This window comes from Ranitomeya variabilis, chromosome 2 (assembly GCF_051348905.1).
Source record: "Ranitomeya variabilis isolate aRanVar5 chromosome 2, aRanVar5.hap1, whole genome shotgun sequence".
NCBI lineage: Eukaryota > Metazoa > Chordata > Amphibia > Anura > Dendrobatidae > Ranitomeya > Ranitomeya variabilis.
In genome coordinates, this window is record NC_135233.1 from 1,040,396,963 (window position 1) to 1,040,422,381 (window position 25,419).

Genomic DNA, 25,419 nt, shown 5'->3' on the forward strand with positions numbered 1-25,419 from the left:
TTGGAATTTTTTTCACTGCATAGATAAAAAAGAACCTAGACATGTTTGGTGTCTATGAACTCGTAATGGCCTGGAGAATCATAATGGCAGGTCAGTTTTAGCATTTAGCGAACATAATAAAAAAGCCAAACAAAAAACAACTGTGGGATTGCACTTTTTTTTTTGCAATCTTACCGCACTTGGAATTTGTTTCCCGTTTTCTAGTACATGACTTGCAAAAACCGATGATGTTATTCAAAAGTACAGCTCCTCCCGCAAAAAACAAGCCCTCACATGGCCATATTGACTTAAAAATAAAAAAGTTATGGCTCTGGGAAGGAGGGGAGCGAAAAATGAAAAAATGAAAAAAGCTCCGGGGGTTAACAACGTCCCCACTTTAGTAGTATTGTACAATTCTGCCAGCGATGATACAAACTGTCCATAAGTGATGCCTCCTGGCTTTTGTACACCAGTTCTCCCGGCCTTTCCTGTACAAGTTGTAACGTGATCTAATAAGTATCCGCCGCTTCTACTGTTTAGTAAACAATGTGATACTTATTAGTAAATCACTAGAGGGAGCCTCACACGAGGAGAAACCCGAGCATTTCTTAAAGATGACTGCATGAAAATATCATTGTGAGGCCATGGACCTGAGCCTCCAGCAGAAAACTCCCAGTGCTCCACCTACTACTACTTAGTGGAATGCACCAAGCCTCATCTATAGCAGAGCAGCACAGTACAAGAAGCAGGAAATGTCTCCAGAGCAATAATGCTCACTGGGGATCCAAGGCCTCGCTGATCATATGTGATTTGTAAAAAAAAAACATTAGGAGCCCTTGAATAGTCTACCAGGCGGTGCAGTAATCAAGAGCTTCTTTCCTAATTCCAGCTCGCCCCCCTTCTGGCAGCATGGTGTGCTCTATTGTAATATTCCATTAGTGTGCTGCCTCCTTACTATGCACAGCGCCCCCACCATGGTGATTGACAGCAGCTCAGTGCCTGTCTGCAGCCAGCCAGGGACAGGGCTCCCTCTCTGAGCACAGCAGACCTGTGAACTTTGTATCACTGGTATCATCGCTGGTGTGATATTGCTGGATGCCTACGCCCCAACATCTCATTTCCTCTTTCTGCCCACTGATGAGGAGGACATTTGATCGATGTCTCGGGGCTGTCGCTGGCGGAAGCGACCCAGATACTAAGTAACTAGCAAGAAGTAACTTGAAGAGAGAAGAGGCGAAGACAGCTGGTAAGTGTTGGACTCGCATGTGTAGAACGTAGATTGTCAGCTCTTCTTCGTATTTGCCGGTTCCTTTTCTGATTGTAAAGCGTCGGGGAAATAGGTCGGCGCTATGGGGACACTGGAAAGGGTTAACCAGCCCACTCCGTAACTCCTGGCTTTGGTGCTGCAAGGGTTAACTGATTACAAATGTATATCATATGAACCCGCTTTAGTTTTCAAGGTGGTAGAATAGTCTTTGTATCAGTGAGATTAGCATCTGCATCAATGTTGCAAGGAAGGGTTAATCAGCCCACCCCGTAAGTGCTGGCTCTGGGGCACACGAACGGCACAGAAAAGGGTTAACGGAGCAGATTTGACATATTCTGCGGCTGACACGTTCCATATTCTTGGTGCGGATTTCACACCCGGATTTCTAGACTGAGATCCACACAGCTTTTTCATCGATGATTCCTGCATGTTTTACGCACTTATTCATACTATGCGTTGGTTTTTGTAACAAAACGATCTGCAGATTCGGGGTCCCCATTGAAATTAATGGGTGATGTGGAGAAAAAAAACAAATGGACCAAAAGCCAATTTCTGCTCAGATTCTTCACTAAAACCGAATACGTGCAGGAGATTAAGTTATAAATCGTCAACTTTGCCAGTACTGCAAAATTCTGTGCATTTTAGGTGCAAAAAATCCATATCAAATATGCAACATGTGAACCCAGTCATAGGATAGTCCACCTGTCGCTGCTCCTCGGAAACCACTATAGTTTTCCTGGTGTAAGATGACAATTTGTATCTCCGGCACAAGATGTCCGGAGCATCAGTGTGCATCTGTGAAGTGATAAAGGGTTAATCCACTCCATAGGCTATTAAGGCAATGCTGAACTGTGGCAGAAAGGGTTAACTGGGCATGCCTTCTGTGTGGAGGCTGTAGCTCACTTTTGCTTGAGGCTCATTCCACCTATGGGTATCTGCTGTGTGCATGCCGGTGTGGAGTAGTAGTAATAGTGGTGGTAGCGGTGGTAATAGTAATAATACTAGTGGTAGTAGTAGTAATACTGGTATTACTAGTGATGGGGGTAGTTGTAATAGTAATACTAATGGTAGTAGTAGTAATAATAGAAGTGGTAGTAGTAATACTAGTGGTGGTAGTAATACTATTGGTGGTATTAGTAGTACTAGAGGTGGTAGTAATACTATTGGTGGTAGTAATAGCTAAACCACTAGACCCATCAAAAATTCAAGGGGCACAAAAAACCAAACTTATATAATCAATCACAAAGAGAGAATCGGTATAAAGTGCCAGTATATACTGGAAAATATTTTATTAAGTAATTCACATAAAAATAAACAAAACAAAACAACAATACATGCAAGGTTGCTACTATGAAGCAGGGACTGCCACAAACAATTGAAGATGTTAATGTTACCACCACACCTATGCCTGTATATAAATACCCATACACATCAACTCCATATACTACATAATGTAGGGGTAAACCACCCTGTTAAAATACATAATGGTGATGTGCTGGGAAAAAATATAGAAGTAAATAGCGGCACTTACGTAGATTGGTGTGGATACTAAGTGGCGTCCCTGCCGCCCCAACGCACGTTTCGCTTCTTCGTCAGGAGGCGTCACACATCTCCTGACGAAGAAGCGAAACGTGCGTTGGGGCGGCAGGGACGCCACTTAGTATCCACACCAATCTACGTAAGTGCCGCTATTTACTTCTATATTTTTTCCCAGCACATCACCATTATGTATTTTAACAGGGTGGTTTACCCCTACATTATGTAGTATATGGAGTTGATGTGTATGGGTATTTATATACAGGCATAGGTGTGGTGGTAACATTAACATCTTCAATTGTTTGTGGCAGTCCCTGCTTCATAGTAGCAACCTTGCATGTATTGTTTTGTTTTGTTTATTTTTATGTGAATTACTTAATAAAATATTTTCCAGTATATACTGGCACTTTATACCGATTCTCTCTTTGTGATTGATTATATTGGTGGTAGTAGTAGTAATACTTGTGGTGGCAGTAATAATACTAGTGATAATAGTAGTAATAGTGGTATTACTAGTGGTGGTGGTAGTAGTAATACTAGTGGAGGTGGTGGTAGCAGTAGTAATACTGTTGGTGGTAGTAGTAATAATCGTGGCAGTAGTAATACTAGTGGTGGTAGTAATACTATTGGTTGTAGTAATAGTGGTAGCAGTAATACTCGTGGTGGCAGTAATAATACTAGTGATAATAGTAGTACTAGTGGTATTACTAGTGATGGTGGTAGTAGTAATACTAGTGGAGGTGGTGGTAGCAGTAGTAATACTAATGGTGGTAGTAGTAATACTAATGGTGGTAGTAGTAATACTAGTGGTAGTAGTTGCATTATTCTTTGTTTCTCTGTCCCTTTTAGCTGCAGCAGAGCCGGCCCAGAGCTGGAAGGGTTAGTTGAGCATCTTCTCTGCTTCTGCTAGGACTTGTGCCATCTGTCTCCACCTCTGGGCACCTGCATTAGTTTAAGCTGCTGCTATAGAAACATTTCTGTAACGTTCTATTATATCATCGCTATTAGGTGTCTTATGTGGTTACCAGAGAGAACAGATCTCCATCTGCTGCCATTAGGATGGAGCCCTGAACCCAGGCCGAGAAGGGTTAATCGAGCATGTTATAGGATAATGCTCTAATAATGCCTCATACATGGCGTCTGTCACCAGCGTGGACACTGTATGCCATCAATCTCCCGATGACTATATGTGCGGGCTCAGCATCCCTTCCCTACTGTTATGAAGCCGTCTGGAAGTAGAGACGCTCGCTTTATATCATGTCTTACTTTTTAACAGGTAGGTGTAGAGATCATGTATCCGTCTTGTGACGTGGACCTGATCTCTAGTGAATGAACCTTCTCACACTCACTATTAGGCCTCATTCACACTGTTGCACGTGTTTTTCACGGATACAGCACATATCCATTATAATTTATACTGCTGTTCAAATGTCCGTGTTTTTACGCTGACTGTCTGTCCTTGCAAAACTCCTGGAGAAATGACCATTTGTCTCCAGCAACACAGATGAAAAGTACATGTACAAGTTTATGGGTCCATGAAAAACACGCACAGCACAGGGATGGCATCCGTGAACCGCCGTGATTAACATTGCAAAGTATAGAAGAAGCCTTGTAATATACAGTCATAGCTGAAAGTGTTGGCACCCTTGAAATTGTTCCAGAAAATTAAGTATTTCTCCCGGAAAATTATTGCAATTACACGTTTTGTTATACACATGCATATGTCCTGTGTGTGTATTGGAACAACACACAAAAAACCTGAGAAAAAGAGCAAATTTGTCATAATTTCACACAAAAACCCCGAAAATGGGCTGGACGAAAATGTTGGCACCCTCAACTTCATCTTTGGTTGCACATCCTTTGGAATAAATAACTGCAATCAATCGCTTCCTATAACCATCAACAAGCTTCTTACATTTCTCAACTGGAATTTTGGACCTCTCTTCTCTTCTTTTGTAAACTGCTCCAGGTCTCTCATAATTGAAGGCACCTTCTTCCAACAACAATTTTAAGATCTCTTCACAGGTGATCAGTGGAATTTGGATCCAGACTCATTGATGGCCACTTCAGAACTCTCCATGACTTTGTTTCCATCCATTTCCAAGTGCTTTGTGAAATATGTTTGGGGTCATTGTCCTGCTGCAAGATCCATGACTTAGGATGCAATTCCAGCTTTCTGACACAGGGCATTACATTGCGACCCCAAATTCTTTCGTAATCTTCAGATTTCATGATACCTTAAACAAAGTCAAGGCACCCAATACCAGAGGCAGCAAAACAACACCAAAATATCTTTGAACCTCCACCATATTTGACTGTAGGTACTGTATTCTTTTTTTCAATAATCAGTAGAATGATGTGCTTTACCAAAAAGCCCTATCTTGGTCTCATCTGTCCACAAGACACTTTCACAGAAGAATTTTGGCTTACTCACGTACATTTTGGCAACCTGCAGTCTAGCTATTTTATGTCTGTGTCAACAGTGGGTTCTTCCTGGGTCTCCTGCCATAGAGTTTCATTTAATTCAAATGTCGACAGATAGTTCGCGCTGACACTGATGCACCCTGAGCCTGCAGGACAGCTTGAATTTCTTTGGAACTTGATTGGGGCTGCTTATCCACCATCTGGACTATCCTGTGTTGCAACCTTTCATCAATTTTTCTCTGCTGTCCACGTCCAGGGAGATTAGCTACAACACCATGGGTTGTAAACCTCTTGATTATGTTGTTCACCAAGGACAAAGGAAAATCAAAATCTCTGGAGTTGGTCTTGTAACCTTGAGATTGGTGATATTTTTCTACAATTTTGGATCCCAAGTCCTCAGACAGTTCTCTTCTCCTCTTTCTGTTCTCCATGTTTACTGTGGCACACACAGACACACAATGCAAAGATTGAGGCAACTTCTCCAATTTTTATCTGGTTTCAGGTGTGATTTTCATATTGCCCACACAGGTTACTTACCACAGGGGAGTTTAAATGAGCATCGCCTGCTTCAAACAAAGTTGTTTACCCACAATTTTGAAAGTTGTCAAAAATTTTGTTAGGTCCATTTTTGGAGTTTTGTGTGAAATTATGTCCAATGTGCCATTTTTGTGTTGTTCCAATACACACAAAGGAAATATTCATGAGTATAGCAAAACATTTGTAATTGCAATAATTTTCTAGGAGAAATACTTCATTTTCTGAAACAATTTCAAGGGTGCCCACACTTTCGGTCATGACTGTATTTAGGTTGATTTCACATTGTGTTTTGTTATATGCTCGGTGGCCCCATTGGGGCTTACATCTGAACCCCCAGTAAAATGGGATTCGGACGTATATAGACTATAATAATGCCGAGAGTGAACGTGCGCTTTGTCGCGCATCATTTTCAGGCGTATACTCCTACTGGAGGTGGACACTCAGATGTAGTCAACTACGTCTTGTTGTCTGGCTCCAGTAGGCACTTGTGCCAAAAAATGATGCACAGAGTGTGTGGCAAAAGGCAACGTGAAAGAACCCTTATCCATCCCTGAAAAACACTAATGAAACAAGGATGGTAAAAACGGACACACGGACCAGACACTGATGGCACACTGATCCAAAACACTGACACTGGTACCATTTTTTTCAAGTATGAGTTTCAATGGGATGTGTGAATGAAGCTTTAGAAAAGATCCAGGAGTAGTTTGCACCAGCACAGAAGTGTCCGCTAGTCACACCTTTGTACCCAGCTAATGAAAGGTTGTACAGTTCGTTCTGTTCCTTAGTGCAATGTAGTGATAAGCAAACGTGCTTGGATAAGGTGTTATCGGAGCATGCTTGGGTGCTTAAATAATATGTTCGAGACTCCGCGACTGCATGTCCAGTGGCTGTTCGATAGTTGCAACACATGCAGGGATCGCCTAATAAACACCCAATCCCGGCATGTTTTGCTGCTGTCAAACAGTTACGGGAACTTGAACATATTTTTCCGAGCACACTGAAGACTTTCGGTTACCACCCGAGCCTGCTTAGATGACACCTTATCCCAGCACGTTCTCTCATTACTAGTGTAATGCATAACCAGTACAGCAGAGTAAGGGTTAACTTGATTTTTGGATGCAGGGTCCCAATCATGTCTAGGAGTCCCCGTTACAAGGTACAAATAAACCCCTCGCAGCTCGAAATGTTCATGATTGTCATACTCTCCTTCTAGAAGTCAGGGATGTACATACCATTGGTGCAACCTGTGCAGCACAAGGGCTAAAAAAGTAATGGGTCCAATTTCCACTTCCAAAGCAGATGGAATTGTGCATTATGATGAGCTATTGAGCCGCAAAGAGCCCATGTACTTTATATTGTTCTTGCACAGGAATCCTCTTCTGTATTTTTGTCATTGCTAGGAGTTAACCTGTGTTTCAACTAGGTATTCCCTGGGTAGGTGTGTGGACCCCACAGCCAAGTGTTAGCAGCCAAAGAACTGCTCCTTTTTAGTACGGCAGACCTGCTAGCGGTTCAATATCAGTTGCCAGTGGAAATCCATTATTCTGAGTGATGCCTGCAGAGCTCCAGTGCAAATATTTAGAGCTGTGACTACAGTTTGCTAGCCCGGCTCTTGTATGGTGTGTGTGCAGCGTCTGACTAGAGCACTTTGGGCCCACCAGAGAAAATCATTCTTGGGGCCCACTATGTAGCTACATAGAAAAAATTCAAGACCATTAATTGTGTGGTAAAACGCGCTGATATCATGGTATAATATAAGGTAGTACACGTCTTAATTATGTAGCAGGGGTTGGGGTAGCCCCCTCATAGAATATAATGTAGCCTCCCTCATGGAATATAATGTAGCCTCCCTCATGGAATATAATGCAACCCGCTCATAGGGTATAATACAGCACCCCACAAAATATAATGCAACCCCCTCATAAGGTATAATGCAGCCCCCATAGAATATAATGTAGAACCCTCATATGGTATAATGCAGCCCCCCTCATATAGTATAATGCAACCCCTCCACAGAATATAATGTAGCCCCCTCAGAGTATAATGCAACCCCCTCATAAGGCAGCCTCCCATAGAATATACTGTAGCCCCTTCATAGGGCATAATGCAGCTCCCTGTTGTGAATTCCGTTCTTGGACTCCCTCCTGTGGTCATGAATGGTACTTCAGTGAGTTCTGTCTTTGGACTCCCTCTGGTGGCTTTGAGTGGTACTGCTGATCCTTGAGGTTGCTTTCCCAGCTGCCCTCGTTTATCGCTAGGCTGGCTTCTCTATTTAACTCCACTCAGATCGTTGCCTCCTGCCTGCTGTCAATGTTTCAGTACTGGTTCAGATCTCTCTTGGATTTCTCTGATGACCTGACTGTTCCAACAGAAGCTAAGTCCCTGCTAGCTTATTTATTGTTTATTGCGTTCTGAATATATTTCTTAGTACTTGCTAAGTTCTGTCCAGCTTGCTATCATGATATCTCCTTGCTAGCTGGAAGCTCTGGGGGCGCAGGGTTGCACCTCCACACCGTGAGTCGGTGTGGAGGGCTTTTTGCACACACTGCGTGGCTTTTTGTAGTTTTTTTGTGCTGACCGCATAGATCCCTTTCCTATCCTCAGTCTATCTAGTAAGCCTGGCCTCCTTTGCTGAAACCTGTTTCATCCCTGTGTTTGTGACTTTCCTCTTAACTCACAGTTAATATATGTGGGGGGCTGTCTTTACCTTTGGGGGAATTTCTCTGAGGCAAGGTAAGGCTTTATTTCCTATCTTTAGGGGTAGTTAGCTCTTAGGCTGTGAAGAGGCGTCTAGGGAGAGTTAGGTACGCTCCACAGCTATTTCTAGTTGTGTGTTATAGGATTAGGGTTTGCGGTCAGCAGAGTTCCCACTTCCCAGAGCTTGTCCCGATTTCCAGTTTAACCATCAGGTCATTCTGGGTGCACCTTACCACCAGGCCTATAACAGCTCCCCTCATATAGTATGATGTATCCCCCTGAGAGAATAATGCCGCCCCCCACAGTATTATAATGTAGTTCCCTGAAAGGGTATAATGCAGCCCCCCTGAAAGGGTATAATGTAGCCCCCCTCTACCACCATCATTGTTCTCCCCTTCCACCACCATCATTGTACTCATCACCACCTCCATCATTGCCTCCTCCACCACCACCATTGTCCTTTCCACCACTACCATCTTTATCCTTTACACCACAACCATCATTGCTTTCTCCCCTACCACCCTCATCATTGCCCATTCCAATACCTCCATCATTGCCTCCCCCCACCACCATCGTCATTGTCCTTTCCACCACCATCATCATTGCCTCCCACCACCACCATCATTTCCTTCACCCCACCACCCCATCATTGCCCATTCCACCACCTCCATCTTTGCTTCCATCATCACCACCACCACCATTGCCTTCTCCCCCACCACCCCATCACACTCACTCACACACACACACACTCACCTCTCTGCACATTCTCAGCAGCCGCAGCAAATCCCAGCATCTTCCTCTCTGAAACAGCCGCCCTGAATGATGACATCATCCAGCCGCGCTGAGTCAGACAGGAAGTGCCAGGCAGGAAGGAGGATGGCGTCGGATCCCTGCAGCTCTGCTCCGGTCCCAAGCTGCAGGGATCGCAATCAGGGATCACCACCCTTTAGGGGCCCACCTCTGGGGCCTCCGATTCAGCAGCAAAGGCAGGCAGTGTTAGCCTCAGCCTGCAGCTAACGCTGCCTGCTATTAAAGTGAAATGGTATTCTCTCCACGCCCATGGAGTGTGGGGAAGCGTGAATATTCATTTCTCTTTAGCAGCGGGGACAGGCTCCTGTCTCCAGTTGCTGCTCTCTGGCACCGGGCCCCCCTTGACTCAGGGGTCCCATAGCAGCTGAGTGTGCCGCTATTAGCGACACGCCACTGGCTGGTGGGCCCCTGGAGCAGTGGGGGCCCTAGGCAGCTGCTGGCCAATATACCAGCAGGTGTCAATGCCTGGACCAACCGGAGAATTCTCCGATGGGCCAGTACGACCCTGGGTGTGTGTACCCACAGGTGGAGCACGAATGGTGGCAGGCCACGTGATTGCAATGGAGACCATAAGTCTGAAGTCAGTATTTCAGCCTTGGGTCTGCCCACTTCTCCTAGGCATCTGGTGTATATGGCAGAAGTCGGGAGTCTGCTGTACACATGATATGTGGTGGCTGTTTTCCACAGCTGCCACTTGTCAGTAACTTCTCCAGTTGGAGCTAGCCCTGATCGTGGCAGCTTAACCCCTCAGATCTCAGATGCAATGGTGTACTTCAACAATGGCATCTAAGCAGATAGAAGGAGAAAGTGCTCTTTCATCTCACCCCTATAGGACCCCCATTGCACGATAACAGTCATCCAGTCACTTGTTTAATGGCAAGCAGGGGGCCCATGTTGGAGGTAGATTTGGACCTTGGGGGTCTCCTGATTTCCATGTACACCCCTGTGTATACCTGAGAATGTATGGTTCATATAGCACTTTCGGACAACGGTGTATGTCCTAGGGAACCTTTTTTAGACCGACTGTCACTTAGACGTTACAACATCTAAAGCATACAAAACATATTTCTGTGATACATCTCATCTCAAAAAAGTTGCGCAGCATCCAACCCGCCGCGTCCTGATGTTACAGCATAGTGGATGGGATTTCACGAAAACAAGACGCCTGCAGCTTACCTGCACCATGTGGTGCATCTTTCCAGACTGCGGCATGTCTATTTATCTTGTGCAAGATAAATATCACCCGTACAATGTATTGGACACAGTGATTCTGCACGGTTCAGTGATTACATGTGGATTCACCTGCGTTCAATAGACGGCAGCGCTTTGGACGCAGCGGACGTGCTTCAAAACGCTGCAAATTCCTGCACATTCCGCTGTATGTGCACATACCCTTAAGAACTGATGAAACCTAGATCAAAAACTGATGTACTGAGTATGTCTTGATATTATATATATATATATACACTCACTGGCCACTTTATTAGGTACACCTGTCCAACTTCTTGTTAACACTTAATTTCTAATCAGCCAATCACATGGCGGCAACTCAGTGCATTTAGGCATGTAGACATGGTCAAGACAATCTCCTGCAGTTCAAACCGAGCATCAGTATGGGGAAGAAAGGTGATTTGAGTGCCTTTGAACGTGGCATGGTTGTTGGTGCCAGAAGGGCTGGTCTGAGTATTTCAGAAACTGCTGATCTACTGGGATTTTCACGCACAACCATCTCTAGGGTTTACAGAGAATGGTCCGAAAAAGAAAAAAAATCCAGTGAGCGGCAGTTCTGTGGGCGGAAATGCCTTGTTGATGCCAGAGGTCAGAGGAGAATGGGCAGACTGGTTCGAGCTGATAGAAAGGCAACAGTGACTCAAATCGCCACCCGTTACAACCAAGGTAGGCCTAAGAGCATCTCTGAACGCACAGTGCGTCGAACTTTGAGGCAGATGGGCTACAGCAGCAGAAGACCACACCGGGTACCACTCCTTTCAGCTAAGAACAGGAAACTGAGGCTACTATTTGCACAAGCTCATCGAAATTGGACAGTAGAAGATTGGAAAAACGTTGCTTGGTCTGATGAGTCTCGATTTCTGCTGCGACATTCGGATGGTAGGGTCAGAATTTGGCGTAAACAACATGAAAGCATGGATCCATCCTACCTTGTATGGAGCATCTTTGGGATGTGCAGCCGACAAATCTGCGGCAACTGTGTGATGCCATCATGTCAATATGGACCAAAATCTCTGAGGAATGCTTCCAGCACCTTGTTGAATCTATGCCACGAAGAATTGAGGCAGTTCTGAAGGCAAAAGGGGTCCAACCCGTTACTAGCATGGTGTACCTAATAAAGTGGCCGGTGAGTGTGTATGTGTGTATGTGTGTATATATATATATATATATATATATATATATATATATATATATATATATATATATATTTATTTCTTATGGATTCTCATAGAGTTTAATGGCCTGGGGAACAAAACAGATGGGAATAGGATGTGCTCTGACACTTAAGGATCGTACTCATGGATCAGCACATTGACGTCTACAATGGCTGTGTGAAATGAAGCCTTAGGGCTCATTTCCACTTGCGAGAGAAAAGGTCCGTAATCTGGACCGAAAAAACGGATGTAACGTATGCGATTGTCATGCGAGTGCAATGCGATTTTTTTTTTTTTTTTTTAACATCCATATGCAATCCGTTTTTTTTCTCTGCAACTATTTTTATACAGTCATTTACAGGACCATTTACAGTGTTCTATGCCATAGAATGGTAAGGTATCCGTAACAAACTGACGGAATATGGATGGTCCGTATTCCATGCGTTTTTTTTTCTCGCACTCATTGACTTGCATTGGCGAGGCTCGTCCGAGAATCGCAGCAATACGCAGCATGCTGCGATTTTTTTTCTCAGACCGATTTTGGCAGAGAAAAAAATCGCAAATGAAAAGACACCTATTGAATAACATTGGTCCGAGTGCAATCCGATTTTTTTTTTTTTTTTTTTAATCGGATTGCACTCGTCCGTTTTCCTTGCAAGTGGAAATGAGCCCTTAACCTGATGTCCAGAAGAAGAGGAAATTGTCATCAAACCACAACCTTTAGGGTCCCTTACCACTTGCGAGCGAAAAAATGGTCCGATTAACGGACCGAAAAAACGGAGGAAAATCGTGCGAGTGTCATGCGATTTTTTAATTTTTTTTTTTTTTTTTTTTTTTTTTTCGCAACATCCGTATGACATCCGTATTGCTGTCCGATTTTTACGCACCGGTGTCCTTTGAAAAGCCGGCAAATCAGTGCTGTGTACAGTAAAATCAGACTGACAGGTTAGAATAGAGTAGATATATACACATAGAATGGGTATATATATATATGTCAGTGAGACACCTATATATGTAAATTTATATTTAATGCAGCGCTAGATAGCATAAAAGCCGCTAATTCAATTGCCGGATTTTGCTCTCTCCTTCACAAACCCGACAGGATATGAGACATCGTTTACATACAGTAAACCATCTCATATCCCTTTTTTTTTGCATATTCCACACTACTAATGTTAGTAGTGTGTATGTGCAAAATTTGGCCGCTGTAGCTGCTAAAATAAAGGGTTAAATGGTGGAAAAAATTGGCGTGGGCTCCTGCGCAATTTTCTCCGCCAGAGTGGTAAAGCCAGTGACTGAGGGCAGATATTAATAGCCAGGAGAGGGTCCATGGTTATTGGCCCCCCCTGGCTAAAAACATCTGCCCCCAGCCACCCCAGAAAAGGCACATCTGGAAGATGCGCCTATTCTGGCACTTGGCCTCTCTCTTCCCACTCCCGTGTAGCGGTGGGATATGGGGTAATGAAGGGTTAATGCCACCTTGCTATTGTAAGGTGACATTAAGCCAGATTAATAATGGAGAGGCGTCAATTATGTCACCTATCCATTATTAATCCAATAGTATGAAATGGTTAATAAAACACACACACATTATTAAAAAGTATTTTAATGAAATAAACAAACAGGTTGTTTTAGTATTTTATTGCTCTCTCAATCCATCCGGAAGACCCTCGCTTGGCAAAATAATAAACCAACAATATACATACCTTCTGATGAACTGTCAGGTCCCACGAAGTAAATCCATCTGAAGGGGTTAAATCATTTTACAGCCAGGAGCTGCGCTAAAGCACTCGCTCGTGCCTGTAAACCCCGGGTACTGAAAGGAAAGCTGGATCTGTACTTACATTGAGTCGCGGTGAGGCGCCCTCTGGTGGATGAACTCATGAACTGGAGCCTTGGAAAAGTTCCCATGCTCGAGTTCATATGACTTGTGGATTTGAATCATTTAAGTGTTTTGTTTGTTTTTTTTTCAAATCTGCAGAATGTTAATTCTTTCAGCGTTTTCTACCCATTCAAATGGATGGGTAAAACGCATCAAAACGCACATAAAGTCTGCACAAACACAAAATTTTATGCAGCGTTTTTCTTGCCAACACTCCGCAGAAGAAAAATCCGCTGCAAATACTCAACGTAGTCTAAAGCGTTTTTCTGTAGTCTGTTTTGTAGCTGTTGTCGGACTGACTACAGCTCCCATCATCATGGCTTGTTTCACAACTTATAGAACGTTTTAACTACATATCTTTCAAGACTGCGTATAGACCACCAGACTGAACACAAGGGGCCGAGAATCCTGCTGATAAAATCCACTGCTGACTTTGTAGCGGAAATATTTGTGGCAAAGCTGCGGTAATATCGGCAGCACACGTTGTCATGCTGCACATTACATATCCGCATTGACGGGCAATTTATGGTGCAATTATTTTCTGCAACGTGCGTATAAGATGTCTTATAAATCTCATTTATAAATAAAGCTGCCACAATACTGGAAATGCAGCGGATAAAAAAATCTACACAGGGAAGGTAAAATCCAGGAGCTTACAATCTAAATTATGTGCAGATGCATGTCCCAGATTTCATTTATAGACTTCTATTCTTCATGCAATGCCCTGAATGATTAAATACTGATAATGAGATCCAGTAACTTCCGCCTGAGACTTTCATTACCGCTTTGCTACTTAACCTTTGCCCTTCGGAGAATATTTTCTAGCCAGTGATTTGTGCTCCTGCGCTTTTGTTAATATTTCACCCTTTATATGGAGATCCAGGGCGCAGAAGGTGTTTGCTGTGAATAATAAGTCACTGTTACATGACACAGACACATGCATTGTGTGAGAAGGCTCTGGAAGTCCATTGGTTTCCGCTAAGGAAGAATTATCCGAGCTTGACCTGCCTCCTGTATAGTGTGCGGCTAATTACATACCGTAATCACATATGAAATAGAATATGTATGTAATCTGCCAGGGTACAGAAATGGAAACCTTTTATAAGAAAGTAAAATCATGGATATTGCTAAGTTTAGAATACGCTAGAAAATGGATAAAAAGAGAAAATCAATGAATTTCATGCTAGATTTTTACAAAGTGTCACAGCCAAGGTTTACCAGTAGGACATCACGTCAGTGAGTTTGCTAGGATTTGCACTCACCAAGGCTGCACTACTGGAAAGTCTCATAAGGGAACGAGCAATGATCTGCAAATAATCATGGCTACAAAGCTGGCAACCCGTATTATGGATCAGATGTGAAAAACGTAACCAAGTGGCTTCCTGTACAGAGGTTTAATATCAGGCAATTAATTTAAAGGGGTTGTCAGGCTACAAGTCTGCAGTCACTCTGTGACTGCAGACTTGTGAATCCTCACATTGTGTGCTGTCAGGATTCTCCTGCACCAGAAACGGCGGGTTTGTGATTAGCATACATGCAATCACATGCCAACTAGACGTGTTCGGCCTCACTCAATGCAAGTATATTGAGTGAGGCCGGACATGTCTAGTTGGAATGTGACTGAAAGTACCGTATGCGAGTCACATAATTGCGGTTACATGACCGCCCACTCCCGGCATCGGAGAATCCCCACAGAACGCAGCAGGCACTTTGTGGGGATTCACAAATCTGCAGTTACATAGAGTGGCCGGACAAACCCTTCAAGTTAATTACCAGAAATTAAACCTTTGTAGAAGAAGCCACTAGGTTACTTTTTTCACATCTGATCCATATTGTAGCCTAAGGTGAGACAACCCTTTTAATATAGTAAAGCCTACTCCTGCCCAATAGTCAGTGCCACCACTTTTTTTTTTATTGAACATTCGCCAACTTTAATTTTCAACTGTAGAAAGTGAGGAGCAGGATAGGGCGAGGTAAAAAAAAAAGATGCATGATCAGGTTTTGGGCCGATATGGCCAGGTGACTGTATGTATCCATGTTGTCTTCTTTCTCGTGGATATAGACCATTGGCAACAAAGGTCCATTTAGGACATTGGTAGCCAAGTATGTTTCTATTATAGTAACCAGATGTTTTTCAGAATATTTTTTTGTTTGTTTGCAGGTCACTATAGTTTTCTTTGTTGGTGCTTATTCATGAGATGTTCCCTACTAGAAAGAGACACTTGTTCATGGGGGATTGTATAGGCCCCATAGCATATACAGGGAGGTCCAAGGGGTGGATAAGAGAGGGATTGGGTAAAAGAGGGTGTACAGACGCCACACATCTCTAGAGTCCTAATCAATGATAGTAATAGTAGTAAAAATAAAGGTTTTCTGAACAATTGCTGGCCTGCAACTAAAGTGGAGGAGCTCTGCTTAGATCCGATTAAAGAAACAATGTGTTATCCTGAAATAGGTTGTCTCCTTTCAGAAAACCATGGACAATAAGCTGCGGTAGGTAAAACAAACTATTATTTCCCCTTCCCGTGTACTGATTTCAGTTACTGCCACCGCTCTCGATCTCTTCATATCATGTTGACGGCACTGCAGCCAATCACTAAACCCAGCTGCTTTGCATGTGCAATCGGCATATGCCACTGAACTCACGGATTGTCTGCAGCGTTGTCAATGTGACTTCAGCACTGCAGACAGAGACTGAGGTAACTACTGCAGATTATAGCTTATAGCTTTCTGAAAGAAGATGACCCCCTGACTCACTGAAGATCCCAAGCTGGCGCAAGTTCCACATTGTAAGATCTACATGGGTCGGTAAAATTGTATATTCTTGTCCAAAATCTGGAGACATTCAGCCATCACTTTCTGCACTAGGAAAGGTTTGATTACACTTGGACCTCTGTTGTGAATTCTGTTCTCGAGCTCCCTCCTGTGGTTGTGAATGGTACTTCGGCGAGTTCTGTTCATGGACTCCCTCTGGTGGCTGTGAGTGGAGCTGCTGGGTCTGAGGTTCCTTCTCCAGCTGATCTCGTTTAGGCCTTGGCTGGCTGCTCTATTTAACTCCACTCAGATCGTTACTTGATGCCAGCTGTCAATGTCCTAGTACTGTTCAGTTCTCTTGGATCTTTCAGATGACCTGTTTACTTCAGCAAAAGCTAAGTCCCTGCTAGCTTATTTGTTACCACTGTGTTTTTGTCCAGCTTGCTATTATATTTAACCCCTTAATCCCGTATGACGTACTATCCCGTCAAGGTGACCTGGGACTTAATTCCCGGTGACGGGATAGTACGTCATACGCGATCGGCCGCGCTCACGGGGGGAGCGCGGCCGATCGCGGCCGGGTGTCAGCTGCCTATCGCAGCTGACATCCGGCACTATGTGCCAGGAGCGGTCACGGACCGCCCCCGGCACATTAACCCCCGGCACACCGCGATCAAACATGATCGCAGTGTACCGGCGGTATAAGGAAGCATCGCGCAGGGAGGGGGCTCCCTGCGGGCTTCCCTGAGACCCCCGGAGCAACGCGATGTGATCACGTTGCTCTGAGGGTCTCCTACCTTCTTCCTCCCTGCAGGTCCCGGATCCAAGATGGCCGCGGCATCCGGGTCCTGCAGGGAGAAAGGTGGCTTACCGAGCGCCTGCTCAGAGCAGACGCTGGTAAGCCTGCACCGATGTAAGTGAGATCGGTGATCTGATAAAGTGCAGTGCACACTATCAGATCATCGATCTGTGATGTCCCCCCCTGGGACAAAGTAAAAAAGTAAAAAAAAAAATTTTTCCACATGTGTAAAAAAAAAAAAATCCTAAATAAATAATAAAAAAAAATATATATATTATTCCCATAAATACATTTCTTTATCTAAATAAAAAAAACAAAATAAAAGTACACATATTTAGTATTGCCGCGTCCGTAACGACCCAACCTATAAAACTGCCCCACTAGTTAACCCCTTCAGTAAACACCGTAAGAGAAAAAAAAAAAAAACGAGGCAAAAAACAACGCTTTATTACCATACTGCCGAACAAAAAGAGGAATAACACGCGATCAAAAAGACTGATATAAATAATCATGGTACTGCTGAAAACGTCATCTTGTCCCGCAAAAAACGAGCCGCCATATAGCATCAGCAAAAAAATAAAAAAGTTATAGTCCTGAGAATAAAGCGATACCAAAATAATTATTTTTTCTATAAAATAGTTTTTATCGTATAAAAGCGCCAAAACATAAAAAAAATGATATAAATGAGGTATCGCTGTAATCGTACTGACCCGTCGAATAAAACTGCTTTATCAATTTTACCAAACGCGGAACGGTATAAACGCCTCTCCCAAAAGAAATTCATGAATAGCAGGTTTTTGGTCATTCTGCCTCACAAAAATCGGAATAAAAAGTGATCAAAAATGGTCACGTGTCCGAAAATGTTACCAATAAAAACGTCAACTCGTCCCGCAAAAAACAAGACCTCACATGACTCTGTGGAGCAAAATGTGGAAAAATTATAGGTCTCAAAATGTGGAGACGCAAAAACTTTTTTGCTATAAAAAGCGTCGCTGGTTTCACACTTGCGTTTTTGTCTGCAGCGTTTTTTGCACAAAAAAACACATGCGTTTTTTCCCTATATTTAACATTGAAAACGCATGCGTTTTTTTGTACGCGTTTGGTCGCGTTTTCAAACGCATGCGTTTTTTTTCTGCATGTGTTCATTTTCAGAAATACAGCCTGCAGTATTTTCTTGCGTTTTTAAGCACATGCGTTTGCGTTAAAAACGCATGCGTTTTTATCGAAAAAAAACAGAAAACACACTGAAAAGCCACCCACCACCATCAAGGTGATAAAGGGATCCAAACCCTAACCCTAACTCTACCCCTAACCTCACCCCTAACCGTTTAATGAACATTTTCTGACAGTCATAGTGCCACGTATTTCAGTGCCACGTATTTCAGTGCCACGTATTTCAGTGCCACGTATTTCAGTGCCACGTATCACGTATTTCAGTGCCACGTATTTCAGTGCCACGTGTTTCAGTGCCACGTGTTTCAGTGCCACGTGTTTCAGTGTCACGTATTTCAGTGCCACGTATCACATATTTCAGTGCCACATATTTTAGTGCCACGTATTTAAGTACCACGTATTTCAGTGCCACGTATTTCAGTGCCACGTATTTCAGTGCCACATATTTCAGTGCCACGTATCACGTATTTCAGTGCCACGTGTTTCAGTGCCACGTATTTCAGTGCCACGTATTTCAGTGCCACGTATTTCAGTGCCACGTATCACGTAGTTCAGTGCCACGTATTTCAGTGCCACGTATTTCAGTGCCACGTATTTCAGTGCCACGTATTTCAGTGCCACGTATTTCAGTGCCACGTATTTCAGTCACGTTTAGGGTTAGGGGTAGGGGTAGGGTTAGGGTTAGGGCTAGGGTTGGAGGTAAAGTTAGGGTTAGGGTTGGGGCTAAAGTTAGGGTTGGGGCTAAAGTTAGGGTTAGGGTTTGGATTACATTTACGGTTTGGATTAGGGTTGGGATTAGAATTATGGGTGTGTCAGGGCTAGGGGTGTGGTTAGGGTTACCGTTGGGATTAGGGCTAGGGGTCTGTTTGGATTAGGGTTTCAGGTAGAATTGGGAAGTTTCCACTGTCCAGGCACATCAGGGGCTCTCCAAACGGGACATGGCGTCCAATCTCAATTCCAGCCAATTCTGCGTTGAAAAAGTAAAACAGTGCTCCTTCCATTCCGAGCTCTCCCGTGCGCCCAAAAAGGGGTTTACCCCAACATATGTGTTATCAGCGTACTCGGGACAAATTGAACAACAACTTCTGGGGTCCAAGTTCTCTTGTTATCCTTGGGAAAATAAAAATTTGGGGGGCTAAAAATCATTTTTGTGGGAAAAAAAAGATGTTTTATTTTCACGGCTCTGCGCTATACACTTTAGTGAAACACTTAGGGGTTCAAAGTTCTCATAACACATCTAGATAAGTTCCTTGGGAAGTCTAGTTTCCAATATGGGGTCACTTGTGGGGGGTTTGTACTGTTTGGGTACATCAGGGGCTCTGTAAATGCAACGTGACGGCTGCTGACCAATCCATTTAAGTCTGCATTCCAAATGGCGCTCCTTCCCTTTCGAGCTCTGTCATGCGCCCAAACAGTGGTTCCCCCCACATATGGGGTATCAGCGTACTCAGGACAAATTGGAAAACAAATTTTGGGGTCCAATTTATTCTGTTACCCTTGTAAAAATACAAAGCTGGGGGCTAAAAAATCATTTTTGAGAAAAAAATATATATATATTTTCACGGCTCTGCGTTATAATCTGTAGTGAAACACTTGGGGGTTCAAAGCTCTCAAAACACATCTAGATAAGTTCCTTAGGGGGTCTACTTTCCAAAATGGTGTCACTTGTGGGGGGTTTCAATGTTTAGGCACATCAGGGGCTCTCCAAACACAACATGGCGTCCCATCTCAATTCCAGTCAATTTTGCATTGAAAAGTCAAATGGCGCTCCTTCCCTTCCAAGCTCTGCCATGCGCCCAAACAATGGTTTACATCCACATATGGGGTATCAGCGTACTCAGGACAAATTGCACAACATTTTTTGGGGTCCAATTTCTTCTCTTACCCTTGGGAAAATAAAAAATTGGGGGCGAAAAGATCATTTTTGTGAAAAAATATGATTTTTTATTTTTACGGCTCTGCATTATAAACTTCTGTGAAGCACTTGGTGGGTCAAAGTGCTCACCACACATCTAGATAAGTTCCTTAGGGGGTCTACTTTCCAAAATGGTGTCACTTGTAGGGAGTTTCAATGTTTAGGCACATCAGGGGCTCTCCAAACGCAACATGGCGTCCCATCTCAATTCCAGTCAATTTTGCATTGAAAAGTCAAATGGCGCTCCTTCCCTTCCAAGCTCTGCCATGCGCCCAAACAGTGGTCTACCCCCACATATGGGGTATCAGCGTACTCAGGACAAATTGTACAACAACTTTGGGGGTCCATTTTCTCCTGTTACCCTTGGTAAAATAAAACAAATTGGAGCTGAAATAAATTTTGTGTGAAAAAAAGTTAAATGTTCATTTTTATTTAAACATTCCAAAAATTCCTGTGAAACACCTGAAGGGTTAATAAACTTCTTGAATGTGGTTTTGAGCACCTTGAGGGGTGCAGTTTTTAGAATGGTGTCACACTTGTGTATTTTCTATCATATAGACCCCTCAAAATGACTTCAAATGAGATGTGGTCCCTAAAAAAAAATGGTGTTGTAAAAATGAGAAATTGCTGGTCAACTTTTAACCCTTATAACTCCGTCACAAAAAAAAAATTTTGGTTCCAAAATTGTACTGATGTAAAGTAGACATGTGGGAAATGTTACTTATTAAGTATTTTGTGTGACACATGTCTGTGATTTAAGGGCATAAAAATTCAAAGTTGGAAAATTGCGAAATTTTCAAAATTTTCGCCAAATTTCCAATTTTTTCACAAATAAACGCAAGTTATATCGAATAAATTTTACCACTAACATGAAGTACAATATGTCACGAGAAAACAGTGTCAGAATTGCCAAGATCTGTTAAAGCGTTCCAGAGTTATAGCCTCATAAAGGGACAGTGGTCAGAATTGTAAAAATTGGCCCGGTCATTAACGTGCAAACCACCCTCGGGGCTTAAGGGGTTAATCTTGTTAGCTGGAAGCTGGGATGCAGAGTGGCACCACTGCGCCGTGAGTCGGTGCGGTGGTTTCTTTTGCACACTCTGCATGGTTTTTTGTTAGTTTTTTATGCTGACCGCAAAGATACCTTTTCTATCCTCAGTCTGTTTAGTTCAGTCTGGCCTCCTATGCTGAAACCTATTTCATTCCTGTGTTTGTGACTTCCATCTTAACTCACAGTCAATATATGTGGGGGCTGCCTATTTCTTTGGGGAATTTCTCTGAGGCAAGGTAGGCTGTATTTTCTATCTTTATGGGTAGTTAGCTCTTAGGCTGTGAAGAGGCGTCTAGGCAGAGTCAGGAACGCTCCACGGCTATTTCTAGTTGTTGTGATAGGATTAGGGGTTGCGGTCAGCAGAGCTCCCACTTCCCAGAGCTCGTCCTGTATTGCTAGTTTGCTCATCTGGTCATTTCTAGTGCTCCTAACCACCAGCCCAACATAACAGACCTCCATAATTATTAAAAATTTGCTTCTTCTTTACAAAGGATCATGCATTTGACATTACATATTCAGCCAAGATGTAAGACGTCTTCGCCATAATCAAGCCGAATCTTGAAGGTAGAACTCTTGTGCAATTATTCTGTTGTAAACCTTCCCTCTTCTCCTGTGGGAACCGCTCAGCCCATCTGTTATATTGTAATGTTATGAATGAGTTGTTCCCACATGTCTTTTTCTGCTGGTTTTTCTGGCATTGGCAGAAGAAGTAGAGACTATGACAAGCACGGTCCTGTTTTCACTTCGAGTAGGTGGCACCTTTCCTTTAGTGTACAGTACCAGTATCAGGCACATAAATTATCACTGCCTTCAGCTAACACCTGAAAGAACGCAACAAGTAATGGATCATAGTAAAGCATTTCTTTACAATGGTTTCTTTATAGTAAGTCTTTTGTAAGGGGTTGCTTGGTCCTTGACAACAGGAATGGCTTTAGGTGGGATGATATTCTGTACTGTACCTTCTTCTAATGCAGCTGTTTGGCATGAGGAGTGGAATCAAGGTCTTGGATAAATGATACCAGAGGTGAAAGAAAAGGTGCCTTAAACTGATTATCTGGAACTATTTAATTATTTCACTACATGCCTAAGAACTAACCGTCGAGTAGTTGCCAACTGCCTGCCTATTGTGTCCAGCGCAGGTCTCTGCCAACACAGACCTCTTCTGCCGGTGATTAGTCGTGAAAAGACAGAAAAATCTTTAAATGAGGTGTGTCCAAACTTTTAGTCTGCACTGTACATATATAGTACAGACCAAGAGTTTGGACACACCTTCTCATTTAAAGATTTTTCTGTATTTTCATGACTATGAAAATTGTACATTCACACTGAAGGCATCAAAACTATGATTTAACACATGTGGAATTATATACTTATAAATTATAATTATATAAAAAAAAAAGCGTGAAACAACTGAAAATATGTCTTATATTCTAGGTTCTTCAAAGTAGCTACCTTTTGCTTTGATGACTGCTTTGCACACTCTTGGCATTCTCTTGCTGAGCTTTCAAGAGGTAGTCACCGGGAATGGTTTTCACTTCACAGGTGTGCCCTGTCAGGTTTAATAAGTGGGATTTCTTGCCTTATAAATGGGGTTGGGACCATCAGTTGTGTTGTGCAGAAGTCTGGTGGATACACAGCTGATAGTCCTACTGAATAGACTGTTAGAATTTGTATTATGGCAAGAAAAAAGCAGCTAAGTAAAGAAAAACGAGTGGCCATCATTACTTTAAGAATTAAAGGTCAGTCAGTCTGAAAAATTGGCAAACTTTGAAAGTGTCCCCAAGTGCAGTGGCAAAAACCATCAAGCGCTACAAAGAAACTGGCTCATATGAGGACTGTCCCAGGAAAGGAAGACCAAGAGTCACCTCTGCTTCTGAGGATAAGTTTATCCGAGTCACCAGCATCAGAAATCGCAGGTTAACAACAGCTCAGATTAGAGACTAAGTCAATGCCACACAGAGTTCAACAGCAGACACACCTCTACAACAACTGTTAAGAGGAGACTTTGTGCAGCAGGCCTTCATGGTAAAATAGCTGCTAGGAAACCACTGCTAAGGACAAGCAACAAGCAGAAGAGACTAGTTTGGGCTAAAGAACACAAGGAATGGACGTTAGACTAGTGGAAATTTGTGCTTTGGTCTGATGAGTCCAAACTTGAGATCATTGGTTCCAACCACCGTGTCTTTGTGCGACGCAGAAAAGGTGAACGGATGGACTCTACATGCCTGGTTCCCACCGTGAAGCATGGAGGAGGTGTGATGGTGTGGGGGTGCTTTGCTTGTGACACTGTTGGGGATTTATTCAAAATTGAAGGCATACTGAACAAGCATGGCTACCACAGCATCTTGCAGCGGCATGCTATTCCACCCGGTTTGCGTTTACTTGGACCATCATTTATTTTTCAACAGGACAATGACCCCAAACACACTTCCAGGCTTTGTAAGGACTATTTGACCAAGAAGGAGAGTGATAGGGTGCTACGCCAGATGACCTGACCTCCACAGTCACCAGACCTGAACCCAATCGAGATGGTTTGGGGTGAGCTGGACCGCAGATTGAAGGCAAAAGGGACAACAAGTGCTAAGCATCTCTGGGAACTCCTTCAAGATTGTTGGAAGACCATTCCCAGTGACTACCTCTTAAAGCTCATCAAGAGAATGTCAAAGTGTGCAAAGCAGTCATCAAAGCAAAAGGTGGCTACTTTGAAGAACCTAGAATATAAGACATAATTTCAGTTGTTTAACACTTTTCTGTTAAGTATATAATTCCACATGTGTTAATTCATAGTTTTGATGCCTTCAGTGTGAATGTACAATTTTCATAGTCATGAAAATACAGAAAAATCTTTAAATGAGAAGGTGTGTCCAAACTTTTGGTCTGTACTGTCTACTATATAATTGTCTAAGGGGTACTCCCGTCTTTCTGTCTGTCCTTCTGTCTGTCTGTCTGCAACTTCTGTCACGGAAATCCCGCGTCGCTGATTGGTCTCGCCAGCTGCCTGTCCTGGCTGCCGCGACCAATCAGCGGCGGCCACACGAGAATTCCCGTCCAGTCAGTGCCCGACGCCCGCTCCATACTCCCCTCCAGTCAGCGCTGACAAAGAGTTAATGACAGCGTTAACGGACCGCGTTACGCCGCGGGTAACGCACTCCGTTAACACTGCTATTAACCCTGCGTGACCAACTTTTTACTATTGATGCTGCCTATGCAGCATCAATAGTAAAAAGATATGTTAAAAATAATAAAAAAACAAAAAACCTGCTGACGCCAGCTTCCGTTCCCAGAGATGCATTGCGAAATTACCCAGAAGACTTAGCAGTCTTGCGAGACCGCTACGTCATCTAGGTAATTTCGCAATGCATCCTGGGAACGGAAGATGGCGGCAGGCAGCCACACACACATCGACAGAGCTTCGCTGGATGACGGAGGGTGAGTATAGAACTATTTTTTATTTTAATAATTTTTTTAAACAGGGATATGGTGCCCACACTGCTAAATACTACGTGGGCTGTGTTATATACTGCGTGGGCTGCGTTATATACTACATGGCTGCTATATACTGCGTGGGCAGTGTTATATACTACGTGGGCAGCGTTATATACAACATGGGCAGTGTTATATACTATGTGGGCAATGTTATATACTGCGTGGCCTGTTATATACTGTTTGGGCTGTGTTATATACTACGTGGGCTGTGATATATACTGTGTTGCTGCTATATACTACTTGGGCAATGTTATATACTGCGTGGCCACTGTTATATACTGCATGGCCTGTATTAACGCATCGGGTATTCTACAATATGTCGTGGCCTGTGCTATATACTATGTGGCTGCAATATACATACATACATACATAAATACATACATACATACATACATACATACATACATACATATTCTAGAATACCCGATGCGTTAGAATCGGGCCACCATCTAGTATATATATGAGTCATGGATAACTCATTTTAAGGTTTGCTTTGCTTCACAACCCCATGTTGAGTACCTGTGTGTGTGTGGCACTGTTATCTACCGACAGAACTACTACTAACGTGCACCTTAAAAGAGTGCCTTCTACAGGCAGCACCCTAAAATAATTTTTTGAGATGAGAATAGTAATTGTAGAAGTCCCTTAACAACCTGTAATCAAAAGATGATCCCTGCTTAGGCGCCATACTCTTATTAATTTACTAGAGTTTCCAACATTAC

The 25,419-nt window shown here is 43.2% G+C and overlaps 1 protein-coding gene across 1 annotated transcript in view; it reads left to right on the plus strand.

The window, feature by feature from the left end:
• The first annotated feature begins 728 nt into the window (after positions 1-728).
• Positions 729-25,419, plus strand: part of HPCAL1 (hippocalcin like 1) — a 260,039-nt gene continuing 235,348 nt past the window's right edge. The window contains exon 1 of the mRNA XM_077291427.1: positions 729-1,225. The gene's annotated coding sequence lies outside the window, so the exon portion shown is untranslated. The remainder of the gene's footprint in view (positions 1,226-25,419) is intronic.